The sequence below is a fragment of the Bos javanicus genome, chromosome 2 (assembly GCF_032452875.1).
Source record: "Bos javanicus breed banteng chromosome 2, ARS-OSU_banteng_1.0, whole genome shotgun sequence".
In the NCBI taxonomy this organism is placed as follows: Eukaryota; Metazoa; Chordata; class Mammalia; order Artiodactyla; family Bovidae; genus Bos; species Bos javanicus.
Window position 1 is genome coordinate 90572143 of NC_083869.1, and position 20756 is coordinate 90592898.

Sequence of the window (20756 nt, forward strand, 5' to 3'; positions counted from 1 at the left end):
TTGACCCAACAATGTCCTTTTTAGCACTTCCTCCCCCCACCAAACTGGGTGAGTGTATAAGCTGTCCTTTGTTCTTGGGTTCTCAGGAGCTGTGGCCCCAGGGGTGAGGTGAGGTCTAGGTAGAAGGGAATGGTTTCCTCCATTAGCACCTACTTAAGCCACATGTCAGTTACCAACGGCCCTAGCTCCCAAGGACAAGGCAGGATGCAGGTCTACATAGGAGGTTGCTGCTGCTGCTGAGTCGCTTCAGTCGTGTCCGACTCTGTGCGACCCCATAGACGGCAGCCCACCAGGCTCCCCCGTCCCTGGGATTCTCCAGTCAAGAACACTGGAGTAGGTTGCCATTTCCTTCTCCAATGCATGAAAGTGAAAAGTGAAAGTGAAGTCACTCAGTCATGTCTGACCCTCAGTGACCCCATGGACTGCAGCCTTCCAGGCTCCTCCATCCATGGGATTTTCCAGGCAAGAGTACTGGAGTGGGGTGCCATTGCCTTCTCCCATGGGAGGTTGAGTACAGGTCAAAGAGCAGACTTGTGTAGATGTCAGTCAGGCTAGCTTCCACATGGGCTAAGCTCATGGCCTATGTGTTAGAAGAATTCCTTGCTAATTTCCTTCTCAGTTTTACACAAGAAAAAACATTTGTGAGTCTTCTAAGGCTTATTCAGCAGGGTAAACAGTACCTGACTTTGGCTCTATATTCTCTCTGGGCCAAGGAGGCATTTTTGAGCCTGTGTTAATACATCTATGTCAATGAAAATGACTTGTTCATGGAATCCAATGGCATCTCAAGGACTTTATCACTTGCTTAAAGGAGATTCCACTGAAGCTTTTTTTGGGGTGATGGTATGTTTCTCTTCATGTTCCCACAGTCTCTGGCCCAAGAGGGATGCATACGGTTTTCATCCTTTTTGAGGCTGTTTACTTCCTGGATTGGCTATTTCTAACTCTGAGACAGAACACACCTGGTGCTAAACCAACTATAAACACAAAAATCAGCCTGAGAGGGAGGCACTTACAGGGGAGTTTCTGACCAGAATACTTTTACTAGGGTTCTTTGGCAACACAAAACTTTGTTCTCCTTAATAATTGTCTTCGTGGGTCTTGGTAATTCCCATAATTCCACTCTGGTATTCATCTTTTTACCAGATAAAATTATACAGCCACTTTGGGTTTCCTATTTTGTGTGGGTTGCCAGAAATCCCAGAACTACGTTCAGTATTCAATTACAACAAATATATCAGCATAGATTTTTCTTATATTTATATCTCCATTTACCATATATGTGTTATGGTTTATGTTTCTTAAATATATATGTATGTATAAATAGTAAATGGAGAATATGTATGATATCTACACATAGCATTTACTATTTTTCTGTGGGTTTCTATGTACGACTATCTATTTACTATGGTTTTATTGTACGTATGTCTTTAACATTAAACATCCTAAAATCATTTTGGGAAGCAGACAGGCCATGACTCAGGAATATACAGTTCTTTACAGGACACTTGTTTCCTTCTGGCCACTTATTCTAGCCATTCCACATATAAAAGCAAGTCCAAGACATTTTCTCTTGAGCCTGTTAACTACCCTCTCTCTCTTCCCATTATAAATGGCCTTGCCACAGAAGGCAATCCAGTTTGGGGTAGGAGTTCTTAGTTAAAATAGAAACTTCTCCCATTGGATTACATCCTGAGTTCTTGTGTTTATCCAATTTCTTCGGGGAATTCAAGTCTGATGCCGACAAAAGCCAAAGGGAACGCTGGTGCACAGGGGCACCGCCTTCCCAAGCTGACTTTTGTAGGAGATAAAGTCTTGCCCTGGGGAGACCTGTGCTCCCCCAGCCATGGCAGAGGAAGTGGGGAGGGTCGGAGGACAGAGCCTCCTCTCAGGTGACCTCAGAAACAATGTGGACTCCTACTTGATTATCCACTCAGGCCTACAGAGTGGGACCAAGAACCAGGGACAGGCGGGTCTGTGAGGAACTTTCAAGGCACTTCTCCCCGTGACACCGGAAACATCCCAAAGCACAGAAGATGCTTTTTCTCACAGTTGATTCTAGAGCCAAGTCTATGCTGGCTTTCTACTAAACACATATTTCTAGGAGGAACAAGAGAGGCTATAGAATATATACATAGGTGAAGTCATTTTACCTTTTCTCCACCATAGAAAAATATTGAGTTAGCCAAAAAGTTAATTTGGGTTTTCCTCAATAATAAAATAACCGACACTTGTACAAACTATCCAAGAGCCAGGCACTGTTCCAAGAACGTGTGCGCACACACACATCATCATCATCAACATCGTCATCCATAAAATAGATATATTATCATTATTCCCATTTTACAAAGAAGGAAACTGAGGCTCAGAGAGGGACACAAGTTGCTCAAGGTCATGCATCTAGTAAGATGGCAGAGGGGGCTCTTGTACTCCAGGAGTCTGGCTTCTGAGTTTATATTTCCTACCATCTACTCTACTTATCTAGTGGCCCCTGTCCCATATAAGCCATAGGGAATAGACCCCCTGGGACCCAAATAGGGTATAATATTGGTCTCAAGGCCCTGAAAATTCCAGAGAAGATTTGTTTAGTCGGACTGTGTCAACTTATTTCTTATCCACTGGCCAGAGATAATATAAAGTGTGCCCACTTAGAGTCTATATCTCTTCTGAAGAATTTCAGAAATACAACTCTTCAACTTCTAGAAGAAAGAAAGAATTTAGCTCACTCACCCACCCATGTTCACCACATGCAATGCACTTTGCTGGGTTCTAGAGAGATGATGATTCAGCCTCAGTGGTCCCTACGCTGTGAGAAAGGTGGTCCCTGTTAGTCCCAGATGTGACATAATGGGGGAAAGATGGAAGGATGCATCACCAGGTGAGGGAAGGCCTGCGGTAGGGAGACCCTCCTGCCCTTCACCTGCTGTGTAACCTCACGTTAACCCTCTGGACCTCAGTTTCCATGGCTGCAAAGTGAAGGGGTGGTTCAGGAGACTACTTAAAGAGTGCTTCTAGCTCTAAAGTTTGATGCTAACAGTGGTAGCTGTTAATGCTATAAAACATTTACATCTTCTGTACCAGCCATTGAGACAGGCTCTGTCCATATATCTCTTATTTTTCAAACAGGCATGAAATGCAGCAAACAGTGAAGATGATTCTACTCAGGCTATTGCAATAGGAAGAACATTCATTAATGAGGAAGGTACAAAAGAAAAGGAAGGACCCTGAGGTTTTATGGAGGCAGGAAGACAAGGGAGTCATCGCCAAGTCTTTTGGGAGTCAGATGAAAGAATTACCTTGGAATATTCCATGGCAGACAGACGGTCTTTTGTAGTTACCCATTTGCAGAACAAACAGGGTGAGGGTTTCCTTAGCTGTTGCTGTTTTCCAGAAATGTAGAGCTTATGTACTGTCTCAGGGGCCACATACTTCTGTGATGCACAAATGTATAACCCCATGGTAACTAAAACCACAAAATAAACATGGAAAATCTTCCTAAAGTATCTATTTTTACTTAAAACTGTGGGGGCAGTATCAATATTTTATATAAAACAAACGCCTTAAAAAGGAATGAAAATACGTACAATTTTAAAGTTTAAATCTTAAAGAGATTTTATCCTTAAATAGGGCCCCTTCTCTCTCTCTCTCAGCCATCGGTGTACCTCTATGAAAAAGTTTGAGAAGCACTGGTCATTTATTCTCTGACTAAATTATCAACAACAGCTCTTAGGTCATACATATGTTTTTTTGTCAGTACTTTGTGGGGGTGATGATGTTATCTTTTATGTGATGTTTTGTTTCTTCATGTGCCTCTATAACTTTTTCCCTAACCTCATAATTTTTTTAATGATGTTTTATTCTGTAATATTACAGAAATGTTGCAAGAATAGTACAGAGAGTTCCTGTATACTCTTTACCTATATACTCCTTTTCTGCTAATGTTACCATCTTACATAACCATGGTATTGGATTGGCCAAAAGGTCCATTCGGGTTTTTCCATCTCAGCTTATGAAAAACCCAAATGAACTTTTCGGCCAACCCAATACACTGGTTAAAACTAATATAATTAACATTGGCCATTACTTAGGTAAACTACAGACTTGATTTAAATTCCACCAGTTATTCCACTAATGTTTTTTCACTGTTCTGGTATCTAATTCCACATTGCACTTAATATAAATGCCTTTTGATTGACTGAAAAAATCTCATGAAGCCTACTAAGTGCCAGTGGGCTTCCCTGGTAGCTCAGATAGTAAAGAATGTACCTGCAATACAAAAGACCCGGGTTTGATTTTCCTGGGTTGGGAAAATCCCCTGGAAAAGGAAATGGCAACCCACTCCAGTATTCTTCCCTGGAGAATTCTATGGCCAGAGGAGCCTGGTGGGCCACAGTCCATGGCATCACAAAGAGTTGGACACAACTGAGCAACTAACACACACACAAGTGCCAGGCACCACCCTACGTCTTGGGAACCAATGAAACCAACCGTCCTGGGTTTATAGCATATAAAGGACACTCACCATGGGGAAAGCAGCCCCTTGTGGTTCTGTGTTACACAGACCTGAGGAATCTTAACTATCAAAGACTGTGTGTGTGGATCTGAAACCATCTGCAAATAGGTGTGCCAGCTCTGGTACACACCCATGGGTCTTCACATAGAAGGCCCCGGGTGCTGACAGCAGTGGGGTTCCCCCAGCTCCTGCTCCCCAACTCCAGGCAGCATTTCTGAGCCATAATGTGACCCCCATTGGTCTCTGCATTGGGCAGCCCCCTTGGAGCCCAGTGCTGAAAAGTTAGCACCTTTGAAATCAGATAAAGCGCATCAAGCCACAGCTGTGTTTGTTTTATAAATTAAAGGGCGAATCATTAAAATAATTGTTTTCCTGAAAATAAAGAGATTAAACAAGTCTCCCTTCTCCCCTGCAGCCTCCCTCTTCTTTTCCCAATTTGTCTGCAAAGGACTCCAACTTCAGGTTAAAGAGCAAAGAATTATCTCTGTTTCAATCTTAGGGACTGGACTGGCTCCATAACAGTTATAATCTCTTATCTGAACCCGCCTGGAGGCAAGGGGCCCACTAGAGCTGAATTCTTTTCAGCATTAACTGCCATTCAAATGGATTCAGAATAGTTGAGCTTTTCCTTTAACGATGGGGGCCCTCAAGGTGATTCTCAAACTTCCCTGTTTAGTATTGCTTTTCCCCTAATTTCTCTTCTGTAGGAGGTTTGGTACATGTTGGGGATTTAAGATTTTCATACAGAAAAGGAGAATGCATGTAAAAAGGGCTTAGAAAATCATCTAACAAGTAAGTGCTCGATAAATGTTATTGTTACTACGTGGGCTTCCCAGGTGGCTAAGCAGCAAAGAATCCAACTGCCAATGCAGGAGATGTGGCTTCAGTCCTGGGTTGGGACGATCCCCTAGAGAAGGAAATGGAAACCCACTCCAGTATTCTTGCCTGGGAAATCCCATGGACAAACGAGCCTGACGGGCTACAATCCATACGATTGCAAAGAGTCAGACATGATTTAGCAACTGAACACACACGCATTGTGACTCTATCGAAAAAGATCTATGAGAGACATTTGTACCTAATTTGGAAGTCAGTGAGGAGCCTTCAGGGTTTTTCAGGAGAATGATACGGTTGGATCAGGTAGGTGGTCCTTAAGGAGCTTAAAAACTAGTAAGGTCTTGGGATTTCTCTGGTGCCTAAGACTCTGTGCTCTCAACGCAGGGGTCCTGGGTTCGATCTCTGGTTCAATTCAGTCATGCAGTCGTGTCTGACTCTTTGTGACCCCATGGACTGCAACACGCCAGGCCTCCCTGTCCATCCCTGTCCATCCCTGTCCATCACCAACTCCCGGAGTTTACTCATGTCCATAGAGTTGGTGATGCCATCCAACTATCTCATCCTCTATCGTCCCCTTCTCCTCCTGCCTTCAATCTTTCCCAGCATCAGGGTATTTTCAAATGAGTCAGTTCTTTGCATCAGGTGGAGTTTCAGCTTCAGCATCAGTCCTTCCAATGAATATTCAGGACTGATTTCCTTTAGCTTTGACAGGTTGGATCTCCTTGCTGTCCAAGGAACTCTCAAGAGTCTTCTCCAACACCACAGTTTGAAAGCATTAATTCTTCAGCGTTCAGCTTTCTTTATAGTCCAACTCTCACATCCATACATGACTACTGGAAAAACCATAGCTTTGACTAGGCAGAACTTTGTTGGCAAAGTAATGTCTCTGCTTTTAAATATGCTTCCAGGTTGGTCATAACTTTTCTTCCAAGGAGCAAGCCTCTTTTAATTTCATGGCTGCAGTCACCATCTGCAATGATAGGGAGTCCAAAAAAATAAAGTCTGTCACTGTTTCCACTGTTGCCCCATCTATTTCCCATGAAGTGATGGGACCAGATGCCATGATCTTAGTTTTCTGAATGTTGAGTTTTAAGCCAACTTTTTCACTCTCCTCTTTCACTTTCATCAAGAGGCTCTTTAGTTCTTCGCTTTCTGCCATAAGGGTGGTGTCATCTGCATATCTGAGGTTATTGATATTTCTCCTGGCAATCTTGATTCCAGCTTGTGCTTCATCCAGCCCAGCATTTCTCATGATGACTCTGCATATAAGTTAAATAAGCAGCGTGACAATGTACAGCCTTGACATACTCCTTTCCTGATTTGGAACCAGTCTGTTGTTCCATGTCCAGTTCTAACTGCTGCTTCTTGACCTGCATACAGATTTCTCAGGAGGCAGGCCAGGTGGTCTTGTACTCCCATATCTTTAAGAATTTTTCACAGTTTGTTGTGATAAACACAGTCAAAGGTTTTGACATAGTCAATAAAGCATAAATAGATGTTTCCGTGGAACTCTCTTGCTTTTTCAATGATCCAAGGGATGTTGCTATTTGATCTCTGGTTCCTCTGCCTTTTCTAAATCCAGTTTGGACACCTGGAAGTTCACGGTTCACATACTGCTGAAGCCTGGCTTGGAGAATTTTGAGCATTACTTTGCTAACCTGTGAGTTGCGTGCAATTGTGCAGTGGTTTGAGCATTCTTTGGCATTGCCTTTCTTTGGGATTGGAATGAAAACTGACCTTTTCCAGTTCTGTGGCCACTGCTGAGTTTTCCAAATTTGTTGGCATATTGAGTGCAACATTTTCACAGCATCATTTTTTAGGATTTGAAATAGCTCAATTGGAATTCCATCACCTCCACTTTGTTTGTAGTGATACTTCCTAAGGCCCACTTGACTTCGCATTCCAGGATATCTGGCCCTGAGAGATCACACCATCATGATTATCTGGGTCGTGAAGATCTTTTTGTATAGTTCTTCTGTGTATTCTTACTACCTCTTCTTAATATCTTCTGCTTCTGTTAGGTCCATACCATGTCTGTCCTTTATTGTGCCCATCTTTGCATGAAAATTTCCCTTGGTATCTCTCATTTTCTTGAAGAGATCTCTAGTCTTTCCCATTCTATTGTTTTCCTCTATTTCATTGCATTGATCACTGAGGAAGACTTTCTTATCTCTGGTAGGGAACTGTTAAAAAATCCTGCATGCTGCAACTAAGACCTGGCGAAGGCAAATAAATAAAGATTAAAGAAAAAAAAAAAAAACTAGTAAGATCTAAATCATGCATACATAACAAGACATAAAGCAGGGAATCTAGTAAATATCTAATAATTATGCATTCATTTCACCTGCGTGATGTCATTTTAGCCTCATATCAAGCCTATTCAATAGCCGTTATTTTATCCCCAATTTACAGATGGAGAAATGGATGTTATGAAACTAGAAAAAGTAGAGCTCTGAGCTCAGGTGGTCTCCACATTTTCCTTTCTCCCAGAGAGGTGTGGTGGGAGTCCTCCGTCCCCATCCACTCTCCACCCAGCTCCCTCACAGCAGCATCTGTTGGTGTCTCTCTTCCCTCCAGACTGGAAGCGATTTAAAAGTAGAGTCTATGTAGTCCCATTTCACCTCGAGGGGCTAGCACAGAGTCCACCTCATGTGGATATTCAATAAAAAACAGCTTAAATAAACAGGCAAAGGGATGCGAATCTCCGGCATCTCTGCCTAAGAACTCCTTGTGTGCTTGTTGTGTTGATTCATCTCATGCTTCTGTTCTCACTTCTAGGACAACAGACTCTGTGGCCTATTTTACCAAAACGTCATGGACAATTAGCAATGGGAGCTCTAAAATGCTCAGAGAATGCAAAAACACAGCCAGGGTAACTAACTGTGGTCAGTGCCTCGACCTCTGTCATGAAAGAAGATCCTTAATTTTTTTTAAACAGGAAAATAAAGAGCCTTCCCCTTCAAGGAAGCATGGAGGTTCTACCCCATGAGCAAAGGCTGATGTGGCCTGGGAGATGAAGTCTGAGAGTCAACTTTAAGCCTGGAGGTCAGTCTACAAAGAGAATGTGCTCTGAGGGTCATTCTTGTGCCCAGGTGAGACTTAGAGAATTGGGGTAGACCTCAACCACAGCCGCTCTTCTCCAAAACAAGACGTCACACTTAACATTGAAAAAAAAAAAAAAAAAGAATAAACAACCACAAACCTGGTAGGGTAGGCAGTGAATAGAAGAAAATGAACTCTCCCAGGCAACATTAACAAAATGGACTCTTCCAGTCAACGTTAGAAATTCTTATGGGAAGATCCAAGACTGAGCTCAATTTCTGGAGCCCCCTCCAGGCCTCCGAATGACCCACCAAAACATCCCTAGGGAGAAATCACAGGAGCAAAATGACAGACTGACAGAAGAAGGCCACTTTGCATGGTTAAATAGCAACAAAGCCCTCCATTTTAAAGGTACAGCACTCAAGACTTCCCTGGTGGTCCGGTGCTTAAGGCTCCCCACTGCCAACCCAGGGGGCAGGGTTAGATCCCTGGTCAGGGAACTAGGATCCCACATGCCCTGTGGTGCCGCCAAGAGATACAAATAAGTAAGGAAATTTGGAAAAAGGCATATAAACTTGACATTATAGATTATATGATTGTACACCTGAGATAAGCAAGAGAAATAAATGGGAAAGCAAGAAGCATGGAAACACCATGGGAACAACAACAAAAACCACTTCTGAAGGACAAAAGACGGCATCAGCAAATGGAAAGGCATAGTATGTAGGACAGGAAGACTAAATATCAAAAATGTAAATTCTTCAAATTCCCTCTGTAGTATGAGTCCAATAAAAATACCAAGAGGACTTTAAAAAAATACAGTACTCAACGTGCTCAAAGTGAAAAACCAAGCAACCCCTAGAAAAGGCACGAAAACCAGTCTGAGCCAGACCAGACTTCCTGGGGAGGAGGCAGCCCGAGGTACCAGCAGCTGGGTGGGAGCCTGATGTCCCACTTCCTTTCCTCCATTTGCCCCTCAATTTTGGCTTTATGGAGATATAATTGAAAAATAAAATGGAAGATATTTAAAGTGTACATTGTGGGGGGGTTGATAGGCATGTAAATGGTGAAAGGACGGTCCCGATCTAGTTAGTGAACACATCCATCACCTCACCCTCACATAGTCATCTTGTTTGTAGTCACTCAATCATGTCTGTTTGCAATCCTATGGACTGTAGCCCACCAGGCTCCTCTGTCCATGGGATTCTCCAGGCAAGAATACTGGAGTGGGTTGCCATGCCCTCCTCCAGGGGATCTTCCCAATCCAGGGATCAAACCCAGGTCTCTCTCATTGCAGGCAGATTCTTTACTGTCTGAGCCACCAGGGAAGCTCCTACTCTCTTAGCAAATTTCAATTATACAATAGTGTTATCAACTGTAGTCACCATGTTTTACATTACAACCTCATGATAACTTTCTTTTAAGAAGTGAAAAATATCAAACATTCAAAAAAGTAGAGAAAAGAATACAATCAATCCCCATATACCCCTCATCCAGATTCAACAATTATCAGGATTTTGCCACATTTGTTCTGTCCCTTTATTTTGTTTCCCCCTTTGCTAAAATGTTTTATTTAAAGCAAATCCAAGAGAGCAAGTCCTTTTATCCTTCCATGCTTCAATATGCGTCTCTAAAATAAAATAAAGCTGTTTCTGACACAACCACAACACTAGTATCATGCCCCCCCAAATAAACAATAATTATTTGGTATCCTCTAATACTAAGCCTCTCCTTGTGACTAGAAGAAACGACACCTCAGATCAGAATCAGGGCTAAGGAAAAGCTCTCCCCTCGACCCCCAGGCATGCTGTTTATGGGAGAAGAGCCACTAGCCACATGTGGATTCTCCAAGCCTCAATCCAGAGTCTTTGCCCTGGTTTCACAGGATAGACACTTCCCAGGCAAGTGGGATGGCTCTCTTTAGATCAAGAATTATTTTGTATTATTTATTGTTATTTATCTACTAATTTGGCTGTGCCAGGTCTTAGTTGCGGCATGCAGAATCTTCCATCTCTGTTGCAGCACTGGGTCTCTAGTTGCAGAATCTGGTTCCCTGACCAGGGATCGAACCCAGGCCCCCTGCATTGGGAGCATGGAGTTTTAGCCACTGGACCATTGGAGAAGTCCCTAAATCAGGATTTTTGCCCCATGACCTGACCTCATCCCTGAACCACTGTGTTTGTTCCTCAGAGCAGTTGCTGTCCTGAACTAATGTTAGGCCTAATTCCCCACTTCTTTCAAAGGAGTTGCTCTTGGGTCTTGGATCCCTTTCTACACTGAATCCCTAGCTGACCAGCTGGTGAGTGAGCCAAATTCATTAACCTATCAACCCCCAGAGGAGGCCCTGCAAAGATAGACAGAGTAGGCATGAAGGCCCCACACTGGGTGCCTTTATCCATCCATCCACCACCCAAATATTCACTGAGGGCCAATGAAGACGAGGTACTGTTCTAGTTACTGTAACACTGCAGTGAGCCAAATAGACAAAATCTGTCTACATGGAGGTTACATTCCACTGGAGGATACACACAATGAACGGGTAACTGCATAAGACCCGAATGAAAGGGTCCAAACAATGCACTGCGTAAAATGTGGGTTATTGTGGAATTAATGAAGTGGAGACAAACGTGCTATGGAGGACAGGAACCAATCCCCAAATGCTCTGTCCAGGTCAGGTTAGAGCAAGATGTGAGTGTGATTAAAAGGCCTGACTGAATATTAAATAACGTAAACGAAAATACTGAGAAAAAATAATAAAGCAAGGCAGAAGGATATAAAATGTCAGGGGAGGTTAACATTTTAAATAGATTAATCTACACAGTAAGTAGAATGCCTCACTAAGAATGTAACTGGAGGATGGGAGCATACCTCCCCAGTGACAAGAGAAACCCAGAAACACTGAGGAGTCGGAAGAGGAAATGGAGGGTCTCTGAAAAACCTTCAGCAAGCAGAGTTAGGATTTCAGTCTCTAAGGGACCAGAAACTGATCCTCCAGCCATTGATGCTGTCCTTTCAGGCATCCTTTCAGAGTCAGGGGCTTCCCTGCGTGTCACCTGGTAAAGACTCTGCCTGCAGTGCAGGAGACCTGGGTTCAATCCCTGGGTCGAGAAGATACTCTGGAGAAGGGAATGGCAACCCACTCTGGTATTCTTGCCTGGAGAATTCCATGGACAGAGATGGGCGACTGTCCATGGGGTCGCAAAGGGTCAAACATGACTGAGTAACAAATACTTTTTTTCAGAGACAGAAGGAAGGTGACACTCCAGGTAGGTGGAACAAGACAGGAGATGGTTCAGAGGTAAGAAAAAGCAATGTGTTTTCGGAGGATACGCTTTCTGGACCGGGTCTTGAAGCAGGGGTTAAGCTAAGCCAGGGAAATGAAAAGTGTGAAAATCCAAGATCAGGAAGAACAATTTTCTCTTTGGAGAAAAGTCCTTGGACGCATCACAGGTTTGAGACGTGTAAGAAAGCCTGGCCAGAGGACTGCTTCTAACGAGCTGGCTGTGGAGGTGGGAGGGCTGGGCAGGGTGGCAGCAGGTGCTGGGGGCCGCCCTGGCCCCTTTGTCTCTCCAAAGATTCGTGGGAGGCAGCGAGGGCCAGAGGTTTGCTCAGCTCCTGAGCATTCCTGTTTATTCTTCTTCCTTTAATAATACAATGAGCTCATGGTCCCCAGAGGTGCCAGGAATGAATTAGCCATTCAGCTCACTGCAGCAAAACCACGGAGCATGAATGTCCTGCAGCAGGTAGGTCCCAGCTGTGTGTCTGAGGACAGCCAGGTGACACCACGACATACACACACACACACACACACACACACACACACACACGGTCTCTGCCTTCCAGGAACCAACAACCTACCCATTGGCTCTACCGGCCAAGCAACAGGGGTGGGGCAGGGGTGGGGTCATGGCCGCTGGGGGAGGGAGAGGGAAGCCAGGTTGGCTGTTCAGACTACCAGGGAACAAAATGTTCCACTCCTCTTTGGAGGAAAATAATCCAGGAGATTCATTTCCTCTTTCTTTTTTTAATCTTCTTGCTTGCTATGGCACAGCCTCAGACTCTCCGAGGAGAGACACACTTACATCACCTCTTTCTTTCCTACGTCTCAGCTCTGTCCACACTCCCTGCATGTATGTGAAACCCCCACGCTTACCCGCAGGAATCCTCATTCCTAGCCAGCTCTGCTGAATCTTGACCTGCTCTTATCTAGGGGTTCTCTTGAGCCCCCACCTTTCCACAGCACCCTGTGGAAACCCACTCCATGGTCCCTTTATTCTGAATTTTCCCCTCACTTTAACCCAAACCTGCTGACACCGGTCACCATCCTGCCACTCACCACCTTGCCTCCTCGTGGGTCCCCAAGACAAAAGGGGAAGGAAGAGCAAGTCAAACCTTGCCGAATGGTCACAGTCACTAGGTCCTTATCATCTGGTCACACCATCTTCTCTGGGTCCCCACCACTTCCTGGTTTCCATTTTCCCTTTAAGCATCCTCAGTGACCTCAGCCTTCAGGTCAATGGCCTGTTCAGTACCCTGACCACTCTCTTCTCTGCTCTACTCTACCCTGGTGACCTTGTCCCATGGGATGGGGGCCACAGCCAGACCACGTTTCACAGTCTGCCTCCCCTCAAGACCTGGAGAATGGTGCTGTCTTTTAAACCACAGCTTCCTCACCTGCTGACAGTCCCCACTGCCTCGCCCTTCCTAGACCAGGTCTTATCCTCACGGAGTCCTCTCATTCCTTGACCCTTCATAACTCACACAGTCTGACATCCCTCTTTTGTCTACACCTCAACACACACACATGTCCGCACACACCTCTCTGGGCTCTACCATGCCTTCTCTCCTGGTCTCCTTCCTTGCCACTGATAAACACTGCTGAACCCAAGGAAGAAATACTCTATGCAAAACTACCTTCTCTTCCCAAAGGATATTGATATGTATTGTGCCCTGACTACTGCCTAGATACTATTTTGTTCCAAGCTTTTCTTGTGGATTGTTTCACTTAATCCTCACAATAACCCATGAGGGTTATACAGCTAATACTCCCATTTTACATGGAAGAAACTGCCAAGCACAGAAAAGGAAATGAATTTGTCCAAGATCATGCAGTTGGAGGCTTTTTTACTACCATCAGCCACCTCTAGCCCCCACGATATTGTTTTGCCTTAGTAAAATGGCAGTAATCTTGTGCCTACAGATTTCTTGTGACTCATTCAAATCTGTTGTGTGCTTCACACAGTGGAGGAATCAATAAGGACATGTTGCTGCTGTTGTTGTTAAGTCGTTCAGTCGTGTCCAACTCTTGGTGACCCCGTGGACTGCAGCCTGCCAGGCTCCTCTGTCCATGGGATTTTTCAGGCAAGAATACTGGAGTAGGTTGCCATTTCCTTCTCCAGGGGATCTTCCTGACCCAGGAATCAAATCCAGGTCTCCAGCTTTAACAGGCGGATTCTTTACCACTGAGCCACCCAGGGAAGCCCCTAAGGATATGTTGGGAGTATTTAAATTACAAAAATCTGACTTGTGCATAAAACTTTAGATCACTCAAGTTCATGAAATGACTTCCAAAAGTGGGATAGCTAAAAAGAGGGATGTTTGGATGAAAGGCATAAGCATGCATATTGGGAAAAAATGTTTCTATTATACTTGGATTATCAGACTGTAAAATGTTGATGACATTTTAATGCTCATTCAGACACAAATTTCCAAGCGTTGATACACATAGATCCATTTAAAAACAAAATCAATGCTTGGAATAATCAGCTTTGCAAATATTATCAGAAATTTCTGAAACTTGATTCTTTATGTGATCCCAGGAAATGTGACATTTTCTGTCTCTAAAAACTGACCCCTGGAACAAGATAGCCAGAGATTTTAAAAAAAGAAAAGGAAAAAAAAACTGTTATGCTCAGTTAACATAAGCATACAAATGCAGGCTTTAGTGCTGAAGCAAAGGATATCTGAGAACTATTGGGATCTTGATTGGCTTGTGGTTTACCAGGAAGTCGTCATTCTCCCTGCCATGTGGAACAATGGCATAATGACATGCAGAAGCTCTGTCATCACACTGAAAAATACCCTCGACCACTGCAAGAGAAAGTTTCAACTGGATACGTGTCTAGAATTCTGTCTTCTCTCTCTTCTCTCTCTAGTAATTCCTCCAACATCAAGGCAATTACAAGTATACAGCAGCTGCTCCCTGCCAGCCAGGTAACCAGAGTGACCCAGCTCTCTGAATTGGTCAAATTTACTAGCATCTCACATGCTAGTAAAGTAATGCTCAAAATTCTCCAAGCCAGGATTCAGCAAGACGTGAACCGTGAACTTCCTGATGTTCAAGCTGGTTTTAGAAAAGACAGAGGAACCAGAGATCAAATTGCCAACATCCGCTGGATCATGGAAAAAGCAAGAGAGTTCCAGAAAAACATCTATTTCTGCTTTATTGACTATGCCAAAGCCTTTGACTGTGGGGATCACAATAAACTGTGGAAAATTCTGAAAGAGATGGGAATACCAGACCACCTGACCTGCCTCTTGAGAAATCTGTATGCAGGTCAGGAAGCAACAGTTAGAACTGGACATGGAACAACAGACTGATTCCAAACAGGAAAAGGAGTACGTCAAGGCTGTATATTGTCACCCTGCTTATTTAACTTCTATGCAGAGTACATCATGAGAAATGCTGGACTGGAAGAAGCGCAAGCTGGAATCAAGATTGCCGGGAGAAATATCAATAACCTCAGATATGCAGATGACACCACCCTTATGGCAGAAAGTGAAGAGGAACTCAAAAGCCTCTTGATGAAAGTGAAAGTGGAGAGTGAAAAAGTTGGCTAAAACCTCAACATTCAGAAAACGAAGATCATGGCATCCGGTCCCATCACTTCATGGGAAAGAGATGGGGAAACAGTGGAAACAGTGTCAGACTTTATTTTTCTGGGCTCCAAAATCACTGCAGATGGTGACTGCAGCCATGAAATTAAAAGACGCTTACTCCTTGGAAGGAAAGTTATGACCAACCTAGATAGCATATTCAAAAGCAGAGACGTTACTTTGCCAACAAAGGTCCATCTAGTCAAGGCTATGGTTTTTCCAGTGGTCATGTATGGATGTGAGAGTTGGACTGTGAAGAAAGCTGAGCACCGAAGAATTGATGCTTTTGAACTGTGGTGTTGGAGAAGACTCTTGAGAGTCCCTTGGACTGCAAGGAGATCCAACCAGTCCATTCTGAAGATCAGCTCTGGGATTTCTTTGGAAGGAATGATGCTAAAGCTGAAACCAGTACTTTGGCCACCTCATGGGAAGAGTTGACTCACTGGAAAAGACTGTGATGCTGGGAGGGATTGGGGGCAGGAGGAGAAGGGGACGACAGAGGATGAGATGGCTGGATGGCATCACTGACTCGATGGACGTGAGTCTGAGTCAACTCTGGGAGTTGGTGATGGACAGGGAGGCCTGGCGTGCTTCGATTCATGGGGTCCCAAAGAGTCGGACACGACTGAGCGACTGAACTGAACTGAACTGAACTGAAAAACCAAACACAAAACAAAAAGAAAACTAACAAAAAGACAGTTCAAGGGTAAACACAAGAAATAGGGGAATATTTTCAGAAGTGGCTGAGGACCAGTGACTGCACAGAGTCAGAATAAGGCACATTGGAGCGTGTGCACCAGTAAATGAAGAGAAAGAACCACCTTTGCAACAGATGGGGAGTCAAACCCAAGTTCCAGAGATCATGGCAGTTGCAGCTCTGGCAAAACCTGTTATGCCCAAAGCAGCTTCACTTGTCTTTTAAGAACAGATGTCTCTTAGGAGTCAAGTGTCTGAAGGCAATTAACTAATCCTAACTCAGTGGGCCACTTAAGTATGTCTGCTTGGCAAGCAGCAAATGCTTCCCAAAAGGGTGATGGCAGAGTACAGTGGAAAGAAAATAAGCCGGAAACTGCAGAGGATGTGGGAAGACGGGCTTTCCAACCCTTTGCTGGGGAAGGTGGACACCATGACATGTTTGGCAAGAATCAGGCAGTACCTATTAAAGTTCCAAATGCACAAGCCCTTGGTACCAGCATTCCCACTCTGGGAAATTGAGCCTTCAGAAATGAAAGCACTCAACAGTAATATCATGTGTACAAGGCTACTGAGCGAGTGTTGTGTGCACGACCAACCAACTGGAAACAGCCAGTCTCTCGGTATAGGACTGACTGGGTGTGTGATGGGCCTCTGTTGGCTGCCAGCTCATCACCATCTGTCCCCTTCTTCCTTGCTAACAGAAATTCAATTTCCTTTAGGTGTTCATTCTCCAGGAAAGGGGACCTGCAGGCCCAGCCCCAGGGGAAAACCCATAATAGTCCAAAGTGAAAGAGATTTGAGATCTGTGGCTCCACTCTTGTCCCACCACTTCCAAGCCCTATGAGCTGCGTGTCTTCTAAGATTTGTACCAACTTAAATGGCAATCCACTCCAGTACTATTGCCTGGAAAATCCCATGGACAGAGGAGCCTGGTAGCCTACAGTCCATGGGGTCGCAAAGAGTCGGACACGACAGCGACTTCACTTTCCTTTAAATGATTATAGATTTTGAAAATGGCTCCTGTGTATATATGTTAAACAGGCCCACAGTCACACTTGCTCCTTAACCCCAGACGCAGCCCACCAGGTCCCGAGTATGCCTATGGGCCACCTGTCCCCTTCCTCATGAGAATCCAGTAAACCAGCACTTTACCTTCTACATAAAAAATGCTAACGGCTGTAGGACCAGCTGCTCTCGCTTTGGAAGGGATTTCTCTGCCTTCCCAGAGTTTTCATTACGAAGATATTCCATGCGTATCTATCACCTTTCCAGAGGGGAACATTTAAGATTTGCTTTCAGATCCCAGTCACCGTCTCTGCACTTATGACCACAGCTGCTGATGTAATTTGAGGAGATGTAAACACTTGCTGGCCTTTCTCCATTTATCCCCATTCTTCTCTCACTGTCCGTTTCCTCTCATACCCCTATGATTTTCTCCTTTTCCTGACATTAACTCTCTTGCCTCCACTGCCCCGTGCTCCTTAGTTGTCTCTGAACACTTGGTTTTTCTGAAATGCACTTTTCCATTCTCTGTTCATACAAAACTGATGGCTTCTTCTCCAGTGAGCTAGGAATTAGCAAAATGTGCCCCCAAAGCTGCTGTTGCATTTTCTTTTCTCCAGAGATGTCATTCTGGTATGTTTGTGTGTGTGGGGTGTGTGTGTGTGTGTGTGTGTGTGTGTGTGTGCATACACATGAGTGTATTTTTAAAGACCTGAGGCTGCATCACTTGAGGATGAGCTGGTATAATGAACTCGCAGAACCAAACTTGATCTATTCGGTTATAACAAAAAGTTGTTTTCTCCCAAGAGTAGCTTTGAGGCCTGGACAGAGGAACAACAGATTGGGGAACAAGCAGAGATGAGAGGGGATCCCAGCAGACCTGGGAGAAACACTGGAGGTGGCCAAGGTTAAAAAGAAATGGGACTTGTTGCCACTTTGCTCTTGGGATGCAGGACTCTAGGACTCCTGCCCTCAGCCACCCTTCTCCTGCCTGGCTTCACGTTCTCTCCAGAGTCTGAGGCCAATGACCCTCAAGGAAATGTCACAGAGAGCACCTAGGTGGTGGAGTCAGACAGACCTGGGCTTGAATTTTAACATTGCCCCTTGCTATGGCCTTGGGAAAGTCACCTCTCTGAGCCCCAGGGGCCTTCTCTGTGAAGGGGGAATGAAAAAGAAAAAAAAAAAATTTCATATGGAGACCCCTGCTCCAGGAGTTATGGGCTCGGCTGCACAGGCCTCAGAATAAGGGTTTGCCAAAGGCTAGGGGCAGCTCATTCTGCCCTTAAGGAGACAATTAGCCCTGTTAAAGGGAACACAAAGCCAGCCCTTCACAGTAGGCATTAATTGCAGCCCTACCGTAGGAACTGGCTGGTGCATCGCTCTGCCCTTTGACAAGTTTGTTCTATTTTTGTCAGGCTCCGGTCTAACCCTCTGACTCTAGGTCTGCATTTCTCCCTGGATGGACAGTTATTTCTTTTTTTAAGAAGGCATTTGTCATTTGGTATGCGCTTAAGCGAGAGAAAACAATTTGTCTCCATCCATTCACATTGCAGAAGGGGCCCAGCTTAGCCTCCCCCGCATTATGGCCTGAGGTTCCCTGAGGATTTCCATGGTGACCTGGAAGAGAGACTGGTGTCTCAACCCAGATGCTGCGCTACTTGTGTGACCACAGACAGGGGAGTGACCCTCTGCTTAGGGCCTTGAGTGTTCACATGAAATGAAGCATTGGAAGAGGAGCGGTCTGCAGTTTCTTCCATCACAGGCCAATCTTGCCACATCCAGGCTCCTCCACTTCTCCACGAGATGACTGAGTCTGGGTTGCTTCCATGTAGAAGGGCCTCTGCCCTGCACTCCTATTTCCTCCTTATCTGTGACTGTGTCCGGAGAGCTAGGTGATCATGTATTTTAGAGAGAAAAGAACTCGCTCAACCACGCCTCCCAGGGGTCGCAGGAGGCCAGGCCAACCGTGCTCCTGCCCGTTCCCTTATAAACACGGAGCTCAAGTGGCAAGGGGGTCCTCATGCTCCACTGAAATTCACACAGACCTCCCTGCAGCCTGGTCTCAGAAAGTTAACAGCCTGTATCCTCTGCGAACACCTGATGCCAGCAGGGCTTGGAGCAGGAGGGGCGGGAGGCAAACCTTGCCAGTACTCTCTCTCAGAGCCACAAAACTTGTAGCAGGAGGGCTGAGAAAAGATAAGCATAACGTTTTCATGGATCACAGGGCAAGGGGGAGAAGACATGGCTCCTCCGTTGTGTGCTGACAGCTAAACTACCCTGTCCCACCACTCCTCAGCTGGTCCCACGACCCGGGCCTCTGTCCACGGCCCCCTTCCCTTCAATAGTCGGCATTGTTGGGGGAATCTCGTCCTTTTGTTTTTCCATCCATTTGTACCTCGGCTCATTTGTTTTCCATTCTTGAGAGCAATTCATCTGCTCCTGGGCCCCACAAGGTCTTTCTCCCCTTGATTCCTAGACAAGATGCTTGGACAGGTCCATTGTCTTAACAGTGACCGACTCGCGGCATTTAGTAAAAGTCGTGTTTTAAAAAGAAAACCCAATGGAGATTCCAGCTTCTATCCATGGTAACTTCTGGGCGGTTCGGTGCTGCCGCTGCGTGGCTCAGCCTTTGTCTTCTTGTCTTCATCTGGGCTTTGGCATAGACCAAGTTCCACAGGGAAATCTGGGGAGATTCCCATGATGCCAGGACAATGGGCAGAGTTCTCGTCTGTTCCTCTCTGCCATCCCACGGCATGGTAAAGGCATCGGAAAATTATTCCATATTGAGAATGAAGGGGAGAGGGTATGAGGTCTTCTCTCTGCTGCCCTGTGGACAGACAGCCCTCTGTGTCTGTTCAAGAGAAGTGGATCAGAGGACAAAGAGAAAAAGCCAGTGCGGTTCAGGACGGTTTGGATCCAGTTTATACAAGGGAGAGGCAGAGGCTAAGAAGAGGTGTTGCAAAGACCTGGCCCAGAGATCCCAGAGACGGCCTTCATCGTGCAGGGTTTTGTCAGAGCGCTAGCAGGTTTTGCCCTGGGTGCCCCAGAGAAATGACTGTTGCTGGGATGATTATGGGTGCAATTATCCCAGTTATTAATTCTCCAATGACTGTGGGAGTGGAGGGCGTGTCCTGCCCCATCCATGGGCTCTTTTGCTTCAGGTTTCCATTACCCCGCAGAGCAGGGGGCCTCTCCATGATCCCAGAACTGTCAAGACCACTAATGGCACCTCTTATCCCCAACAGAAAGTCTCACAGAATTACCGATAGAGGAAAGGATGCTGAAGAAGTGGCCAGAAGAGTCTTAAAGATTGGTTCTTCAGGAATAAAAGAAAAGAAAGGAAAATAAGAAAGATATAGCCCAAAGGGGAATTATTCTTTACCTAAGCCTCTGGTTTTCCAGGTGAAATAAGCTGCAGATAAGGAAAGCATTTCTAAGCAAAGCTCTAGGGTAGCAGAGAAAGGGTCAGATACACTGCCCTCCGCCTAAGGCTTGGGGTTCATGATGTGTGGTGTAAGTGCACACACACACCTCGGTTCAGGTCCCAGGTCTCCGCGGTGGTCAGGAGATGCCACCAGCCTCGCTGATGTGTGGGGAGGCTGTCTCGGGAAGGCAGCCGGCACAAAGTTGCCTCTGCATCATGGCGGAGACTCAGCACTCTTGGCAGAGACACCCAGTGCTGGCAGGAAATCTCAGCAGGGCGGCTTGTTTCCGCTCATCAAACACCAGTAGCTTTCACCGAGAGCAGCAGAAAATGGGAGAAATGTGTCTGATCGCATCCGGGCTGTGT

General features: G+C 45.3%; 1 long non-coding RNA gene across 1 annotated transcript in view; it reads right to left on the reverse strand.

Annotated features, from left to right (window-relative positions):
* The window catches only part of LOC133227261 (uncharacterized), a 30070-nt gene extending 22137 nt beyond the window's left edge, over positions 1-7933 (reverse strand). Inside the window, exon 1 of the long non-coding RNA XR_009729792.1 lies at positions 3297-7933. This is a non-coding gene — a long non-coding RNA (uncharacterized LOC133227261). The remainder of the gene's footprint in view (positions 1-3296) is intronic.
* Between the last annotated feature and the right edge of the window lie 12823 nt (positions 7934-20756).